This window comes from Piliocolobus tephrosceles, chromosome 9 (assembly GCF_002776525.5).
Source record: "Piliocolobus tephrosceles isolate RC106 chromosome 9, ASM277652v3, whole genome shotgun sequence".
Lineage (NCBI taxonomy): Eukaryota > Metazoa > Chordata > Mammalia > Primates > Cercopithecidae > Piliocolobus > Piliocolobus tephrosceles.
The window spans coordinates 108,166,699-108,180,977 of NC_045442.1; the positions used below are offsets into that span (position 1 = coordinate 108,166,699).

At 45.5% G+C, this 14,279-nt stretch overlaps 1 pseudogene; it reads right to left on the reverse strand.

Moving 5' to 3' along the window:
• Positions 1–13,139: 13,139 nt before the first annotated feature.
• Positions 13,140–13,256, reverse strand: LOC111550069 (annotated as a pseudogene).
• Positions 13,257–14,279: the final 1,023 nt, after the last annotated feature.

Sequence of the window (14,279 nt, forward strand, 5' to 3'; positions counted from 1 at the left end):
GTTTTGAGACAAGGTCTCACTCTGTCACCCAGCCTGGAGTGCAGTGGCATGATCATGACTCACTGCCTCCTCCACCTCCTGGGCTCAAAGAATCTTCCCACCTTGGCCTCCCAAGTAGCTGGGACTACAGGTACATGTCACCATGTTGTTCAGACTGGTCTTGAACTCCTGGGCTCAAGTGATCCACCCACCTTGTACTCCCAAAGTTCTGGGAACACAGGCATGAACCACCACACCCGGCCACTTAGGTATTTTTTTTAAGCTGAATAATCTTGTTGTTTTTCATCATTATATATGAAGCTGTAAACACAGAAATGCTGAGAAAATGTCAAATCATGCTGTTTTAATTTATTTATTGCTTTAAGGAATATGTTTTGAGCATCAACTATGTTCAGGTGACTGTGTTATATATGTGGAAATACAGAGATGAATATGTGCAATCTCTGCCCCTTAACACATTCTTGGTGTAGTAAAGAGAGGAGTAAGTAATTATAATCCAGTTCAGTGAGGGCTATATTGAGGTATAAGTCGGTATAAGAATGAGGGGACAGGGAGAGCTTCAAAAAAGGAACAATGTTGGCCAGGCACGGTGGCTCATGCCTGTAATCCCAACATTTTGGGAGGTTGAGGCAGGCAGAGAGGTCAGGAGTCCGAGACCAGCCTGGCCAACATGGTGAAGCCTAATCTCTACTAAAAATACAAAAATTAGCCAGGCATGGTGGCACGTGCCTGTAATCCTAGCTACTCGGGAGGCTAAGGCAGGGGAATTGCTTGAACTCAGGAGGGAGAGGTTGCAGTTAGCTCAGATTGTGCTATTGCACTTCAGTCTGGGCAACAGAGCAAGACTCCAACTCAGGGGAAAAAATAAAAGGAACAATGTTGAGCTAAGCCAGTCCTGAGGAAGCATGACCACAAGAGGAGGGGCAGAAATGTGCTTCTGGGAGATTGAACATATTTACAAAAGCCTAGAGCTGTGAATAGCCCATGGATATCCCCAGCAAATCCATGAGATGTTAGGGGCTCAGCCCCAAGCACAGCCTGGGTTCTGCACCTTCCAGTGTGCCTTTTTGCATCTCCTTTCTTAGTCCCACCTCCACACCCCAGCCCCATCCCAGGCATGGAGTGGCCTCATGGTGAACACATGGATGCCCCACCAAGACTTGTGTCTTCAAAGAATGCCCAGTGCTCCAAATTATCCTTTTTGCCCTCTTTAGAAGCCAATTACTTCAGGGCCATTGGTCTCAGTTAGAGGCCATAAGGGAAAACATCTGCTCCTCTAAGATATGAGCAACACAGAGCAACCACATCATTCCCTCCCCAGCATTTGATTAGGATTCTTGAAAGGTAATGCCATAAATCACAGGAAGGGATTTTTTGAATCTGGCATTTGGGCCTTAGTGCAGTCATTTGAAGGTATTTCGGGGGTAGACAGAGATTTCCTTGTGTCTGCTGAATCTCACTTTTATTTAGCCTTTACCGGCTCTAGAAATAGATTTCCCTGTGTGCACCTCATGGTAGAATTTCTTTCTGTATCCTAACACACTCCTGATCCTGGCTTTTTTCCTTTTTCAGAAGCTTGTTATCTACTACACCTGAGTACAAACCCATTGTAGAAATCCAAGATGGTGCTAGGAATATATGCAGAGACTCCTAAAAATGTTAAGGGATGTCCCAGATGGAACCAAAGCTGAGAATGCATCATCTGTTATATAATATTTCCCTGCTCAAATTTAAAACGATGTGAGGGATTTATGTTGTCATTGGCCTTAGAGGTCTCCAGGACTTAGAGAGTACATTTCTTCTTCAGCTGGACAAGTTTGAGCAGAGAGGAAAGGAAGGTACAGATAGATCATTTTATACTTTCTGGATGCTTTACAAAAAAAAAAAAAAAAAAAGATTAACCGGGAAAGCTTCCACCATACCTAGGCTTTGGGAGCCAGTGGAGCAAACCACAGATACTCTAGTTCTTCCAGGCAGATGATAGCTTACACTTCTCTACCCTCTTCAAGGTGAAATGTGGCCATATGACATGCTCAGCGAATGAAAGATGTGTGAAAATGACATGGTACCTCCGGGAGGAAGCTTTAAGAGCCAGTGCACAGTTTATCTCTTTTGCCTTCATATTCTATACTGAATGTAGACATACATCTTGGGGCAGAACATCTGTCAGCTGGGGACCTGGAGTGACTCTGATGAACAAAGTTCCCCTGCAAACCTTCATAGAATGGGTAACCTGGACCAGAAATAAACTTGTTGTGTGAAGCTGCTGAGATTTGGGGGTTGCTACTGCAGCAAAACCTAGCCCACCTGACATACCTAAGTTGGTGCATGTAGTATTCTGCACCTAGTGTCATTGCATAGAGACTCAGTACCTTTGTGGATTTGTTTACAATCTTTGGGTTTTAAGTAGTGGAAGCCAATTTGAACTAAGTTAAACTTTAAAAGGGGGATACATCACGGGATACAGAGCATCTCCTAGAATCTGATAGCAGGAATGTAGTGAGGCCTCAGGAGGCAGCAGTGCCAAGTGTTGTAGAAACGGAAGATTCTCCCCTGATATCTAATTTCTCCTTCCTTTCGTAATGGCACTCCAGGATTTTAGCTGGGCACGTAGCTACCCAGAATAAAAACTACATTTCCTGCTCAGCATGGCAGCTCAGTGTGGCTGTGAAACTAATTTCTAATTAATGGGTTGTGACCAGAAATGAGGCCAAGCTTTGGGATTCAATCTTTGAAGGGGAAAGACATGTCCTATGTTGTCACTTCCTCTGTTTCCACTGGTTGGAATGCTGAGGCAACGGGAGGAGTTGGAGCAGCCACTAAGAACCATGAGTTGAAAGCTACATGTTGAGGATGAGCAAATACACAAAAGGAACTGAAGTCCTCCATATCATTTACAGCCCATACCAAGCCTGGAATACCTATCCAGCTTCATTTTGTCTTTATGAGAAATAAATAAACGTGTATCTCACATTTTAAAACTTTTAAAAATAGAGCAGCCAAACGTGTATACTAGTCAACACATCATGATCTAGAAAGATGCCTGGACATTGTCTCCATCTTTCCTGTGCTTCTGTTTCCTTCTGCACATATTCATCCTTTTCATTTTCTATGGATCAGCTTTCTCTAATTTCTAGTTATTTCATAGAAAACGTGGCTGCCTCAAAGACGCACTATGTTCATGTATGTAACACACATTTATTAACCACCTGTTCTGTGCTGGGAAATATCTCTTCTATGTACTGTTCTGTCTGTTGCTAGCAATAAACACTAGCAGAACACAGATCCTTTTTTCCATGGGGCATACAGAGGAGTGGAAATGAGGAGTAGAGGTAGACAGTAACATGAAACAGAATGATCATCTTGAAATTTGAAGAAATAAAAAATTTTATTTAAAAAAGAATTTTGTTAAAGATGAAGTAAAGAGGGATGCTAAGGATGGAAATGTAGATGGGATCTAGATCAAAGAAGACCTTGTAAACTGTGTTATGGAGATGGGCATCATATAGATAGTCATTTCGAGACTGGATAAACCTTATAGGGGTATGGAAAGAAACTATCAGAACTATCATCTATGTTTTTATCTTTTTTAGAAAAATTGTGTGTCTTATGCATTATTTGTAATATATATAACTGATTTGTATAGCAGTACATGTTTATAACTTACATATAATTAATTTGGGAATAGAAAGTCGACAAATGGTTTTACCCAGGGGGATAGCATGATCCAGTTTACCAATCACAAAGGGTGCTTGGGGCTTCATTGTGGAGAAGGGATGGAAGCAAGGCAGGACTACAGTCAGGGAGACTGAGCAGAAGGCTGTGGCAGCAGAACAGCTGGGATATTGTGAAGGACTGAACTGGGTGGTGACTGGGCAGATTGGAGAGAGATTTTGGAAAGAGAATTACTAGGACTTCTGAACTTATTGAATGCGGGACTTGGAAAAAGAGAGAAGGAAAATATGATACTAAGGATTCTGCTTTCCCATCAGGATGAATGGTAGGCCTGTTACTGCAATTTTAGGCAAACTAAGGTCTGTAAATTGGCCCTACATTGAGGGACATGGAAATTGTTGGTGAAAATGATTAAAAACAGTTTCAATGTGAGACTGGGGTGCAGAGTGATGAAGACTGAACAAAGGCAACGAACTTGATTGAGACACCTATCTGGGGGAACTTATTAAGAGGTAGAGTTGTGAACGTGATAAGAGAAAGGTCAGGGGGTGACTTTTTGTTATTTTTGAAGATAGGAAAGACTTTCACCCTGGGAGGAATCTATTTTCTCCCCTTTATTCTTCTCTCAAACAATCCTTTTCAGACACACATTCATCTTCCTTATCCTTGGCCAACTTCCTTATTCCTGGACCAGCTTCTCTATTACTTTAAGAAAATCATTTTATTTTATCTGGTCAAAAACGAATCCTAATAATTGATGACGCATATAAAAGTAATGGCGGTAGTGGACTTACATTAAGGGAAAGGAAGTTTCCAGCTAATATTAGACAAGGCAGACAAGCTCTAAAACTTTTTGAAGTTCCCTTTAGACACACCCAACATTTCTGTCTCCTTAATCTTTTCTTCAAGTTGGCCCTGAGTATTATTAAACACCACTTGGTCTTTTTAAAATTGTCTTAATATCATAGCAGTATTTCTTGTGCTATTTTTTTCAGTATTTTCGCCGTGTGAAGGCTTTTCCGGGCTTGCCTAGGGAGTAAACTCCATTCACAATTTACTCCCTAAGGAAAGAAAGCATTTCAAGGTTTTGCTTTAAAAGCCAGCTTGAGGGGTGGGGGTGGGGCAGGGGGCTCAAGTTCTTGGTTTGTCAGGTCTTCGGGGCACAGACGGGTACAGGAGTGACCCCCTAAAGGCATAGCTGTTGGTGCAGCCCAAAGAAGCTAAGGTACCTTCCGTGGTTTCTTCTGGACAGGGAGTGACTGTGGCTTTGGGAGAGGTCAGTGAGAAGGCCACACTGCTGTTTAACCAGGAACAGCTGCTAAATGAACCTGGGCTCAGGCCCTTCTTTGCACAGGAAGACAGACAAGGAGAGGGCAGGCCTACCTGGAAAGTTCAAGTTAAATCCTGGCAGGCCTCTGGAAGCCCAAGCAGCCCAACGTGTGGGCAAAATGTTTCTTCCCCGGCACACCGCTTGCCTCCCCGGAGAGGTTCAAGCCTCCTGTGGCTTCCTGCTGCCCTTAGTCTTAAAACCAAACCGGGACTGGGCAGCCAGGCCCCTGCAGCTTTTTCTGTCCCGACCCCTAGGACGTCCGTCGGCACCCCTGGCTAGCTGCTATGGCTGCAGAAGAGCAAGAGCGAAACCGCGCGAGTGGCAGGAGCAGGCCAGGCCGGAGGCCCCTCCCCGACCCCCTCTCCGGCGGCCTGCCCTCCCCCTCCCGGGGCGTTTGTATAGCAGACACCTGCAGCACGGGCGGCCGCCCGGGTTCCCGACACAAGGCGCTGGTACCTGAGCCCTTGACTGGTAATGCACCAGAAACGGCTCCTTTCAGGCCCTTTCAGAGCGGGAGCGCGGAGGTCACCGTGTCTACAAACCCCTCTGTGTCCGCCACGTCTCCTGGGCCCTGGGCGCACAGGCCTCCAGCCGCAGAGCACGCCTGCCCGTGGGAATCCCAACACTTGTGCTCCGCGAGGCCGGCGAGGCGGGGGCGGGGGAGTGGGACCACCCGGCCCTCCCCAAGCCCGGCCTCTTCGCCCTCCCCGCCGTTCGTTCACAGAGCGCAGCGAGTGGAACGAATTGGGTGCGCCGTCCTCAGACGCTGGCAGAAATCAAATGATAAGGCGAGGTGGGACACCCGCTCTCCGCCCCGCGGCCGACGCCCACCCCACGGCAAAGGTATCACGCGGTGTGTCCCGCCTCCCGGCGCCGCGAGAGGCGGGATGACTCTGCCTGGGCCCCGGCGCAGCCAAAGGCCCAGCTCAGTGGGGCGCGATCCCAGATCGGCGCGCACAGCCCTCCGAGGGCCAGGTTGGATTGGGTGCGGTTGTACCTGTGGCGTGGGTGGCCCAGTGACTGCGACCCGGGCCAGTGCTGTCAGCAGATGTGCACGTCCTGGGCGGGGCTGGCGGCCGAGTGTCACTAGTAGCGGCGGCGGCGAGGCAGCGATTCGCCGCCTCCCAAGCCCGGCGGTGCGCGCAGGGCTTGGAGCACTCGGTGCTGAGACGCGAATGCGTATAAAGAGAAAAGTGTTTCCAATGTTTCCCCAAAATGGGGAATAGGGAAGAAGGACAAGTATCATGCAAGACCGCCACGGCCACCTGTCTTTTGCCGATCATGCAGCCTTCTTTTCCGGTGGCCTGGCTCTAGGCACCAAAAGGCGGGGAGAGGGCGCCGCGCCCTAGAGCCAGCCGCGCTCGGGGACCGCAGGCGGCGCTGGCCCAGGCCACCCAAGTCCAGCAGATGAGCCCTCGTCCTGCGGGGGACCGGGCCGGAGGCCAGGGGGACGGCAGTGTCGCCGGAGGGAGCGCGCAGTCCAAGGGCGGTGCTCCGGCCCCGCGCGCCCCCTCCCGGGTCCGCAGGGAACCCGGGTTACCTGGGGAGCCGGGCTTTGTCGGCCACGCTGGCTCTCCGAGGCCCCAGAACTAATTAAACGCCTCTTTTGGCCAAGGAAAGCCTTGCGCCGGACGGGGGTGGGGGCGTGTGGGGGCGGCATGTGGGCATGGGAATAATCAGCCCCATTCTTGCGCTTCTACAAAACCCGTGGCGCAGCGAGAAGTGAACAGCGGCCGCCTGAATGGCGGTTTCAAAAGGCGACACCTGCAAGCGCGGCCGGTTGTGAATTGAATTGAGTCAAATGCGGCGCCCGCTCGTACCTGAGCAGCGAGCTATTAGTGTCAGGCTCTCCCGGTCGTCCGGGCGGGGAAGCGCGCGGCCCGGCCGCCCGCGCTGAATGCGGCAAGCTGCGGCGCGGCCGCTCCATGGGAATGTCGCCACTTGTGCTGCTAGCGGTCGGGAGGGGGTGCGCTGCCCTTTCAGAGACAGACACAATTAGGCAAAATGCTCAATGAACATTATAAATGACGTGCGATCGCTCTGCAGATTGCCTGGCAAATCAAATTATATGGTCGCTCGCGGGCAATTTCCATGTGCTTTTAAAACTTGAACAGGTATTCGCCCATTAAAAAAAAAAAAAAAAAAAAAGAGGGGGAGGGGGGAGGCGTCTCAGGGATTCCGGAAAAAAAACAAGTGAAAGAGTCGGTGTTGAATATTCACATGTCCCCTTTGTTGGCTACTGACTTCACAATGGGCTTGGAGAGGGGGTGCGTTTGGACGAGACACATTTTTTACTGTCTTCCATGCCGCAGAGGAAGGCACCAGAAGTTTGCATTTATTACAACTCACAATTACAGTGGGACTCCCTTTTTTCTTTTAAGACTAAAATACTTCTCATAATGAATGACTTGAAAGCTACTGTCATTCTAATAAGATGGAAGAAACATTCTAATCAGATGGAAGCGCGCCCGGGTGCACTTGGGGAGGAGGCGGAAAGAACCCTGCGCTTCTCCCTGGCACCGAGCATTAATCCCGGAGGGAGCTGGGGAAGCTGGGGCTCCAAGCTCTGCACAGCCCAGACTCTGGGCCTCAGGCGCGGCCCTGAGGCTCCCCAGTTGTCCTTCGGCCTCCCTACGGTCCCCCAAGTATCAGGAGGAGCAGCGGCACAGGACCAGTGAGAGAAGAAGCGCTGGGTGCAGTGCACCCAGGGCGGCTCCGGCAGTGATGCTGGCACCGGCACGAGCACCCCAGCCGCCCTTGGTCTGCCCCAACTTGGCCCTGCGCTCTGCGGCTGCGACCCTCGGAGGAGGTGGGCAGCTGGAGGCGCCCGGATTGCGCGGACCCCCGCAGAGGCCAGGAACCGTGCCTCAGGCGAGGGGCTGTCATCGAGCAAGAGCAGAGTCGATTCTGGCTTCAAAAAAAGGAAGCAAGGAAGCAGCAGCCATCCGTGGCCTCATGCCCCTGCCGACCTCTATCTCATTTTCGATTTTCTACTCTTTTTGTTTCTAGATAATTGGGACGGAGGGAGGGGCGAAGAATTGCAGATCGTGGTGACAGTTGGTAAATATATGCATCTTAGTGAGGAAAAATAAGGAGAAGAGAAGATTGGAAATCCAGCTTTGGGGTTCGTCTTTGTCGGTGACTCACTGTGTTATCTTGGGCAAGTAGCTTAACCTCTTGGGCTCAATTTTCTCATCCATGAAATGGGAACCAATGTCTGATGTGTCTTCCTCGAGGGGTTGTTTTCATTAGGACTTTAATTGGGAATGGCAGTCTTTTGGGTAGGTTGTTTTTGTGTGCCTTGAAGTAAAAAACTATGCATAAGCCCCAGGGATAAAAACCTCCGTGAGAGGACAAACCTCAGAAACTCAGAGACCTGAGCACTGGTGTTCCTCCCCTCCCAATCCTTGAGCAGGAATCGCTCCTTGTTGGGACTGGAGGAAAGGAATGCTCTTCCTAATTGCTTCCCCGTGTAAAGAGGGACTGGGTCCCTGAGGAGTGAGGAGAGCAAAACTCAACCAACATGCGGACCATCTGGTAGTGTGTGTGTGCGCGCGCATAAGGGGCTGGGTCTCCAATAGTTGGACATTTTTATTTTTCCTTGTCTCACACTTTTCCTGCTGGTACCAATGACCACTTCGTGAAGAGCAATGAATGAAGCGCAACTCATGAGTTAGGAAGGTGAATTTCACTGAGAAATAACATTTTTTATTGCAGTTCTGGGCATGAGAGTCCCGGAATGGCGAAGGTTCTGGGAGCCCCGCGGAGCCAGGTGCGCTGGCCTTGGTGCTGAAGGTAAAGGCCTAGCCTGCGGAGGCAACCGCCTCAAACCATGGGCCATCTGCTCAAAGCTAAAAGCAAGGGGATCACACCTTTTTAATACCTCCCGTCCAGGGTGTGTGCTTGTTTCCGTTGAGGGGGTTTAGGGGGGAAGGGTATGTGTGTGCGCGCGCCCGCGCGTGTGTGTAATAAAAAATAACATATGAAAGCATAGTGACATTGTCTAATAAAGTTTAGTTAATTGAATGGACATTTAAATACCTTTCTCTGAATCTGCTCCATCACTTACTTATTCAATTCCATGTGGGAAAATTTTTTCTAAATAATAGTCATACAATGTCTTAAGGATACCTGTTTCTTACTTTCTTTTCATCGTCTGATCTAAACATTATAGTGGAGAAGTTTCAGCCAAGAGCAAAATTTGTCAAAGACAAGAGTGGTCCATTCAGCACTTCTCCCTGATGACATTTAAGTTCTTCACTGCTTCTGGGCCCAAAATGGGGTGATTCCATCTCAGGAAAGAAATGACTGGGACAGAATAATCTTGGAAAGGTACATGCGGTTTTAATTAATGAATCTATTCTGAGATCTCTAAGGAAGCTCAGTTAGTACTGGGTCAAACCCAGTGATTAAGGCTTCATGTGTCCCATTTATGGGAAGAATTTTCCTTCGGCTAAAATATGATCAAAAGACCAAGGACCTATTCTGTTCATTTTTCTGTCACAATATCTTTTTTTCTTTTTTTGAGACAGGGTATCACTCTGTCACTCAGGCTGGAGTGCAGTGGCATAATCACAGCTCACTACAGGCTCGAATTCCCAGGCTCCAGCCATCCTCCCATCTCAGCCTTCCGAGGAGCTGGGACCACAGACACTAGTCACCAAGCCCAGCTAATTTTTGGTAGAGACAGGGTTTGACCATGTTTCCCAGGCTGATTTTGAACTCCTGAGCTCAGGCAATTTACCTGCCTCAGCCTCTCTCGAAGTGCTGGGATTACAGGCATGAGTCACCATGCCTGTAATATCATATTCAACAGTTAAAAATCTATTTATGCAGTGCTCATTCAAAATAGATATTAAGTAGTATGTGCAAATATGTATCCTTTAACAGGATCAGAAAATAAGTAAATGAGAATATTTGGAGTGAAAGTAGAAAAAATAAGATGTAACTGGAATTCATTTCTGTACATTTGCTAGAGATGCTCTAAAGTTTGGCTCCAAACCTCCTCATTGTTCCCAATGCAAAGAAAAACCACAATAAATGTCATGATTCACGGGGTCTAAGATAAAAGTAAACTGGTTTCTCACAGAAGAACAACTGTTTGCAGTACTGACATCAGACAGAAACCTCTTCCATGTGCCCCCATAAAATGATGTACCCATAAAATGAAAAGTGACCTCAACAGTGTCCCTAAAGCAAACAGATCTTAGTTGTGTGGGCTAGCTTCTATTTGTGTCACTCAGTGAAGCCCCACAGCATTCCCTTTGTTTGAGTAAGAATAAAACTGGCAAGAAAAAGACCTGGTAAACACCATGCTCACTCACATCCTTACTGGGATGTTGCAATCTTAGCATTGGGGACAAACCATCCTGAGAATCCTCATGCTACAGTTGTTGCAACTTCTGAAAGATTTGCAAAAATAATCTAGGGACTCAGCCTGGTATTTAAGGTAAGACCAATGACAATGACAGACTTTAGAAAAGAGGAGGTGTTACTGTTAGTGCTGGAACCGTCAGAGCCATCTTTGGGCCAGTGCTCCAACTTCAGAACCTATAAAAGTCATCAGCTTTAACTTCACGTTTTTAGGCCCTAGAGATTATGATTTGGTGGGTCTAGTGGCATCAGGAAAAAACATTATATATATATATAAGATATACATATATACATTATATATGTGTATGTATGCATCTATATGTATATGCACACACATACATGCATACACATACATGTATATTTATATGTTTATATAATTTTGGAAAAAGCATAATTTTTTATAAGCACCCTTGATATGCAATGAGATCACTAAATCTTTTCCTTCTTCTCTTGTATAGAGCTAATCTACAGCTTCCAGCCTTTCTTGCAGCTGTGTTGGACTGTGTAGTTGAGTCCTGGCCAATGGAATGTAGGCAAAAGTGATGTACATCACTTCTAACATTAGTCCCTAAAACCACTCTTGAAATCCTCTAAGTTGGCTTTTTCTCCTCTTGTCATCTACCACCTTTGTACAGAGGATCCCAGAGAGGACTCTGAACGCCCTGAGTGATGGCAGAGACATTAGATGGAAGGAAAATTGTGCCCCTGAATGAGTGTGTAGGGAAGATCACCATTTACAATCTGCAACAGTCACAAAACTATGTAATGAGCGATAACTACATGTTTATGCTGTCAGCTACTGAAATTTGGGGACTGTTTGTTACAGCCTCTAGCTTTTCTTAATATACCAGGTGATTCTAACATGGTCCAATAACCACTTTTGGAGAAACACTACTCCAAACCAAACTGTGGAGAAGCAAATGATTCTGCCTTCTGGTGACAATTCCTTAGCGTCTAAGAAGGACTCAAATGTTAATGGTTTCAGGAGTGGTAGCAATCCAAGTAAATGTAAGATTTGGGGTCAGTGCCTACATTCCACAAATGTTGCCTCCTCATAAAATTTATTCAAAAGTCATAATTTATATGGCATTATTTTATTTCCTGAATATTTTCCTCCTTTTTTTTCTCTCTGCCTTGATCCTGTCACCACTGGGGAAGAAAGATGAGCTTGAAGAGAAAAGGAAGAGCCACAGGTCTGTAGAGTCTTTGTTATGTGGTAGACACTATCCAGAACACTTTTCATGCACAATCTCATTTATACTCACATACATTCCTTCAAAATAGGCATGAATATTCTCATTTTATAATGAAGACTCTAAAATCTTGTTGGAATTGCTGTGCTGGCATTAGGGACTTACTGATGAACTTAAAGCTCTGCCCCTTTAGGGAGTTTGACTGGGTGACCTAAGTACACCTAAGCTATACATCTCAGTGGAAAGGCAGATGAAGGGGCATCAACTCAATCTGAGTGGTATCACTGGGCTGGAATAGCAGTTAGGGAAGGGGTGTGCTCGCTGCTGTAGACCAGTTTGCTCAGTTCTGCAAGGGACTATTCTAAATGGACCCATTGTAAGCCTGTTCAAACTCATTAAGCTCCTTGAATTCTGACCTGGGAGAAAGGATGTGCTTTTTACTAAGAACCTTATAAAGGTACTATTTTTGGCCCCAGAAACTCCATTTCTAGCGGTCAGTTCTAAGGAAATAATTTGAAATGTGGAAAACACTGTATGCAAAAAGCTCTACTATGACACTATTTATAAACAAAATGAGGACACAACCCAAATCCTGTTTAAGTGATGCATTAATGACATACATGGTCATGAAAATAATCATGCAGAGGGCTTATAACTTTGAAAATGTTGAAGAGGTAATGTTAAGTGAAAAATATTAAAATGTAGATTTGAATTAAAATGGCCACCTAAAATGAAAAAAAGAACATCAAAAACTAGTGACAGAAAAAAGATGGAAAGAAATATACCAAAATGTTCATAGCATTTTGTCTTTGGGAAAAAGAATTAGAGGTAATTTTCTCCCCCACTTTTCTAATTTTTTTCAAATGTTCTATTATGCTCATGCTTATATTTTATAATGGAAATCAAAAAATAGAAAATTTAAATGCAAGGAATTTGCTTTTAGAGAAATAGTTCAGAAGAAAAATTTTAAGCTGTAAAAAAAAATTTTGAAATATAGCACACAGAAAAATGTATGAAATACACAACTCAAGGATTTATCACAAGACAAGCACCACCAAGCTCAAGAGCTAGAATACTGCTAGTGCCCAGAAATCCCTCTTATATCCCCCTCAATCACCATCCCCTTTGTCGTCTCCAAGAGTAATGACTGTCAAGCTTCTATGGTCACTATTTCCTTGCTTTTCTTCAGAATGTTGTCTCCTAAGTCTGAATCCTTAAACATGAGGATTTTTATCTACCTTTTGAACTTTATGGAAATAGAATCATAGAGCATTTCTTTGTATCTGCTTTCTTTTTTTAAAAAACACTACAAATGGGAGGTGCCTCCATGTTGTTGCATGTGGCAAAATTCATTAATCGCTGTATAGTGTTGCGTTGTATGAATGCAACATTATTTATCTATCATTTTCCCATAGATGTTTCCAGTTTGGACAATTAGGAATAAAGCTGCTGTGAACAGTCTTATACATTTCTTAGTGCATGCGTGTGCAGACATTTCTTTGAGGATAAACCTAGGAGTGGAAGTTCTGGGCCATAGGACATGCATATCTTTTTCTTCTTCTTTTCATAATGTTCCTTCTTATATGTATCAAAGCTCATACTGCACAATGAGCTCTGGTTTGCAAAAGAGAATTTATTTTTTGCATCTGTCTAAGGATGTGGATGTCTTCAGTAGATTTAATGCTGAACTATTCCCCACTGTGGTTCTAAGAGTTTACACTTCCACTGGCAAGAAGCATGTGCTTTAACCCTTTATGGAGTGGAAGCATATGGTCCATAAAAGGAGACTCTGGGGGATTTATTTTTAGCCTTTTTCTTTCAGGGACAGATTGGAAAAAGCTTCTTTATCAGATTATGGGATCCCCAAGGCTCACAATAGATACTGACATTGCTATATACTCCAGTTCAGAATCTAAGCTGACCTTGAAGTGAATCTCCCAATACAGTTAAAAAAAAAAAAACACACACACACACACACACAAAAAAAACCCATCCCACCAGCCACAGCATTGAAGGGCACTCAGAAGTAACACTTGGGTGAAAAGAGTTAGGTACTAAAGAGTAAAGTTCTGGATGTGAATGGATCACACAAATAAAATATCTGTCGATAGTTCTGAGTCTGGGAACTTCAGGAAGCCATGGAAATGGTAATGGGGCTAAACCAATAATTTTCAACATTAAACACTTAGAGAAATGAACTGTTTACTGCGAATAGGACTGGGCAGGATTTCTAAAGCTTCCTGGCCTTGTTTTGACCTGGAATTCTGTGAACTCATTGTGATAGCTCTGGCAACATCATGCTAATCACAGGCTTTGGTTGGAAGTCATGTGTATCTCTGATTAACAAGTTAGGAAAATTAGCTTTAAATGAACACATGTATAGCCTCTTAAACTTTGGGGCCCATGGGATTTGTGGTGTTGAAGAGACTGGGGAGCACTGAAGGTTTATCATGAGGAATGTGGGTATGCTTGGCAACCCAGAAACACACCCACACCTGTCTCTTCAATCTCTCCTTCCTGGCCATTCTTCATTTCTTAAATTTTTAATTTTTAAATTTATTTTAGAGGTGGAGTCTTGCTGTGTTGCCCAGGTTGTTCTCAAACTTTTGGCCTCAAGTGACCCTCCCACTTCAGCCTCCCAGGTGGCTGGGATTCCAGGTTCCACCATGCCTGGCTCTCTTTGGCCATTCCCTACTCTCTAGCACAGA